Source organism: Humulus lupulus, chromosome X, assembly GCF_963169125.1.
Source record: "Humulus lupulus chromosome X, drHumLupu1.1, whole genome shotgun sequence".
NCBI classification, from domain to species: domain Eukaryota; kingdom Viridiplantae; phylum Streptophyta; class Magnoliopsida; order Rosales; family Cannabaceae; genus Humulus; species Humulus lupulus.
In genome coordinates, this window is record NC_084802.1 from 40,928,207 (window position 1) to 40,934,206 (window position 6,000).

Genomic DNA, 6,000 nt, shown 5'->3' on the forward strand with positions numbered 1-6,000 from the left:
AACTCTAGCTTTGGTTTTTGAGTTTTGGTAAGGATGTGGTTTAGTTTTGGGGTAATTGTGTTGCTTATGTTGTGTTATTGAGAGTCCTAGACTCAATTGTGACTTTGGTATAACTTTGGGTTGGGTTTGGAGAGATTTTGGCTTGGGGAAAACGCAGGAAAAACCCAGAATATCTGGGTTCGCGAGGTCGTGCAGCGGCGCTATTCTTGGAGTGCCGCGGCCCGCATGAACTCTGGGGCTAGGGGTGGTTCTCTGAATCGCCTTAGCGTTGCGGTGCTGGGTGGCCTGCGCAGCGACGCGTGTATAGGGAAGTAAGGGAATTTTCTCTCTGACTTGTAGAGAGTCGCGACGCTTGTGAGGGGGCTGCAGCACAAATTGAGGATTTTGTCCAAATGGGGTTTTTAAGCTCGGGAACTCAAACCTAATGGCTTGGGAAGGGTTCTACTACCCGGTTTAGTAGAATTCGAGATCCCAGAGGATAGGAATTAACCCTAAAGATTTTAATTAGTCTTTGATGGTTCTCCATTATTGTGTTGTGACTAGGTTATACTGTTAGGGCTCGGGAGTAAGGATCGCGCTCACGATCGCCATACGCTACCTACTCAGGAGTCAAGGTAAGAAAACTGCACCCTGGTTGTGATTAGGGCTCGGGCCCCTGTTAAGGAATATGACTATGATTATGCATGTGATTACTGGATTAGGCAAGCTTGTATATGTTGTATTTGATTGCGTGTTAGGAAAATTTTATGTTGATTATATTTGATCTGAAAGCTCGACCTAAGAGAGTCGGGGTCGGCAATACACTTGCGGAACGCAGGCCGTTTTGGCTAGGGCAACCTGGGAGTGTAATATGCACTTGTCTGGCTCGAATGCCACCTAAATAATTAGAAGTACGGTTTGCACTTGTCTAAGTCAATGGTTGTTTAAATTGAACTATGTGTTTGTTTGAGCAGGGTTGTTACTGCTAAGCTTATTATTTATATTATGTTACTTATTTGAATCCATTGATTTAAGTTTTCTTATTGAGCCTTGGCTCACGATTGCTATGTGGTGCAGGTAAGAAAAAAGGAAAGATGGACTAGCCATGAGTTGGAGAGCTTTAGGGGCAGTGTGTATATTTGCAGCTGCTCGACCTCCATAGCCGAGGATTCAAGAGGGACTAGAGTCAAACCCTAATTTTGCCTCTTAGACCGGCTTATGTTGTAATTACCTTTGGAGTTTTAAATGCCTTGTAAATATTTATTTTGAGATATCATGTACAGACTTAAACTTTTAAATGAAAGTAATTGTTCCTATGATCAAAACTTTTAAACCCTAATCTGTTAATTACTCTTAGTTACATGTTTAAATCCAAATGACTTGATTAAAAAGTTCAGTACTACTTAAGATACACAGTGCAATGGTCTCGGATATCTAGGGCGTTACAGTGGTATTCGTGGTTCTTTATGTAGATGATATCTTACTCATTGGAAACAATGTTAAGAAATTATTAGATGGGAAGAATTGGTTGAACACTTAATTCAAGATGAGGGATTTGGGTGAAGCGAGTTATGTTATAGGTTTCCAGATCATTAGGGATAGAAAGAACCAACTCTTAGCTCTATCTCAAGCAACTTACACTGATAAAGTGTTTGAACGTTTCTCAATGTCAAATTTCAAGAAAGGACATCTACTGTCCCACCATGAGATTCATCTTTCAAAGAAGCAATCTCCCCAGACTCTTGAAGAGGAAGATACAATGAGAAAAGTGTCTTACACATCTGCAGTTGGAAGTCTAATGTATTCTATGTTGTACTAGACCAGATAGCTGCTATGCAGTGGGAGTAGTGAGCAGGTATCAGTCAAACCCAGAACCTAAACACTAGATAACAGTTAAGCATATCTTGAAAGATTTAAGACGGACTAGGGATTATATGTTAGTCTACAAGGGTGGTGTTCTGAACCCTGTAGGCTACATCGATTTAGATTTCAAGACTGATGTCGATGACAAGAAGTATACTTCTGGAATGGTGTTTACTCTTGGGGGTGGAGTTGTGATATGGAGAAGCATAAAATAGTCTACAATCTCATATTCCACCATGGAGGTTGAGTACATAGCTGCATTTGAAGTAGCTTAGGAAATAGTCTGGCTAAAGAAGTTCTATTCAGACCTTGGTGTTATTCCAGATATGGATAAACCGCTTGTGTTGTTTTGTGACAACACATGAGCAATAGCCAACTCGAAAGAACCTCGAAGTCACAAGAGGAGTAAGCATATAGAAAAGAAGTATCACATAATTCGAGAATATTTGGCCAAGGGAGATGTGAAGATTATGAAGATTGCATCTAAAGACATTCTTGCATATCTGTTTACAAAGACATTGCCAGAAACGACATTTGATAAGAATATCAAGGAAATAAGATTAATAGAATTAAGACATTAGTTTCAATTAGTTCAACTGAGAGTTTGTTAGGGTTTTATACCCTAATGAAAACCAAATTTATTTGTAATCTCATTTTATTATCAATAAAAGAATTGAAATCATTTTTTACTTGATCAATCACCTTGCTCACATATTTTATTTTCATGATTATTTGTTTAATATAAACTTTTATTAAATCCCGAACATATAGCTAATTATATTTATAGTGACGTAATCACAGTGGAATATAAATATGATTATATGTTCAAAAATAAGTTAGTCCTAATATCAAATCAGTGCACATGATTTACATTGACTTGCCAATCTACGATATGATCTACTTACACATTATAGTGTTATGTTCTTTCCAGAACATTAGCAAAATAGATAAGATCAGATGTATTTGTTACATTGGACTGGACCGATATTGACTTTAAATAGATAAGTAAATGTATTGTTATTATCTAATATAGTCATATCATAAATTTGACCATAGGTCAATTGAATATCAATTCTAAATGGTTAGTATTCTAACTGATTGTATTATTCAAGTTCTTTGATTTGTTTGTTACCAGCTTACCCTACAGACTAGCTCATACTTGCATCTTGGGGACTTTGTAGTATTATTGAGTGGAAGTGTTAATCATAGATATGAACATTTTTAGCTTCTAGCAAGAAGTGAAATGATGATCACCTTATAGCTTGGTTCAATGAGTTAAATGAATGAGTACTCATTTCTGTGATTAAAGTTCACGGAAATATCATTTACAAGGAACTTAGTGGTATTTAAGGATAAAATACAACAAGGGGTAATACGGTAATTTGCACTCGACTTAGTTGTAGATCATCTATAGAGGATTGAATGACAAATTATGGTTGTAGCAATGGATAACGTATTTACTTTTAAGTGTAAAGCGTTCTATGAGTTCAAGAGTGCGATTCTGAGTCTTTAGTGGAGTAACAATGAATTAATAAGGTAGTGAAATTATTCGATAATAATTTTACGGTAACTTATTGGAGCTTGAATTCATTGGTCCATGGTCCCCACAATGTCTTTGATTAAATCATCTAGATAGTCTCGATTAATTGATTTAATTATCAATTAGGATTGTCAAAATTGTTTTGAGTCAATTTTGGACAATTTTACTAAGATGTGGAATTTAGAGAAGAAAGGATAAATTTGAACAAATTTATTAATTATGAAAAATTGATGTCGAATTGATAAATATTATTAAATCAATATTCAAATTATAATTAGTTAATTGAATAAATAATTTAATTAATTATTATTTAAATATAATTATATTTATATATATGTATATAAAGTTTTAATAAACTTTATAAGATTTCGTTATGTACGAAATCAATTTATAATATATATTATATTATATTTAATTAATTAATAATGGTTTTGTTTTATTATATAATTATAGAAAATAATAATATTTGAATTTAAAGATATTTATGCTTTGAATTTAAAAATGGAAAAATCTCAACGCTTAGCAAAATATCTAGTTTTCGGCCATATAGAGATTTTAAAGATATTATTTTAATTATTTAATTAAATTAAATTAAATTAATCCTAAAATGTTGCTATAAATAGGTACTTAAGTTTAGGGTTTTGAAAGCCGAAAGTAGTTTTTTGAAAAAGCAAAAACATAGACTCAAGAGACCTACTGTAGTTGCTCATATTCTCGCTTCTTCTCTATAATTTTCTAATCTCATGTGTTGAGAATTGCCCACTCTAGTCTAGGTGATCAAATGTAATTGTGGAAGACTGAGTTGTTTGAAGATCTAGTTCACTCTCTTGTCATGTGCGACATAAAGGAACAAGGGTTTGAGAGAGTGAAAGAAGGAATCTGAATATCCGTAGCGTAAAAGTAAGATTCTTAAATTCTTATATTTTGATTTACTTAATGAAATTCATTAGAAACATGTTTCTAGGATGTTTTATATATTAATTTGTTTAATATATGAAATATACATGAAAATATTTATGATCTTGTAAAATGTATTTCCAAGAGTTAGCTCTCGTGCATCATCATAATTCTTGTTTATCTTAATCCACTCAATGAATTTTGTTTTTTCTATTCACTATATGCAAACAAATATTTATAAATAGAGTGATTTTGAGCAATTTAATAAAAACACAGGAAAAATAAAATAAATGTATATATTAAACTAAAATAAAATAAAAAAGTATAATAAAAATATATTTTTTTTATAAAAAGTTGAATAAAAAATGAGAAAAAATAAAAAAATAGATAAAATGATTTAGAGAAATTTTAGAATGTCACACCATCTCTTTAAGACTCTCTTTTATATATAAGATATAGATTATATATAATCATAGTTACCATGTTTGTTTAATTGTGAAATAAAATAAAAATTATATGAGAAAAGATCATGCTTTAATATTTAAATTATGCTTATAAGAACACACACATATATATATATAAAAGTTTGTAGTGCTCTTTACTAGTTATACAAAAAATTAATTCAAAAATATTGTTGAGGTAACTAAAATATGATTTATTGTTGTAATTTTTATATTTTTAATAATTTAATTTTTTTAATGAAATAATATTGTAAATTATTTTCAATTGTTTGGGGTGGTATTTTTGCCAAACAAATAAATTTGGGGGGCAAAAATCTACGGATGTCATAGTTGGATGTCATAGTTCAAGGGAAAATACTATGTTGATTTGTCATATCAGTCAACCGTTGAATATTTTGGATGAAATATATCTAAAGAGAGTATTTTCAAAAGTTTCTATAGTTCAGGATATTTCATCCCAGCAAAAAAAATTTAGGAAACAAGAATCTACATGTTTCATAATTCTAGGGGTGGAGGAGAAGCTTATTTGTCATTTTCTTAAAGTTATTCAAATCAATGTTATATATTTTATAGGTTTGATTGGTTTTCTATTTTTTTTTTTAAATATTAGTTTTAAAAATATTATTTGGAACTAAAATGATTTGTTTCTTTAAAATTTTGATTGATTTATATTTTTTGTGTCTAAAATATAAGAAAAAAACACAAGGTGATATTTTATTATTATGAAGAAGATAATGTATATTTTGAAAATAAATAAGGGATGATTTCATAAATACATATTTTTTTTTAAAAAATTACATTTTTACAACCCCTATTTTTTTTTTCAATGTTACTAACTTAATTTTTCAAAAATACTATTTTCAAAGTTTTTTATTTACAAACATACGGTGTCAAAAAACAACTTAAAATCAACAAGATATCAACCTCAAATCAACTCGACATGAACACATTGCATCAATCCAAAATTAACGAGACATCAACCCCACAATAACTGCAAATCAATGAGACATCAACCTCACAACAACTGCAAATTAACTAAACATCAACGCATTGCATCAATCCAAAATAAACTAATATATATAAACAACCTTGAAAAACTTATGACTGCATTTTAAAATGTGTCAAAACTAAACTAAAAATATACATCAGAACAACTGAATACAACTCCTAAATTAATTGAAAAACAATTGAATATTTATCCAGTATTATTCGATTCGTAAAAGCAACTAGAAATCACCTAGTGTGATTGCAAGAATCCCG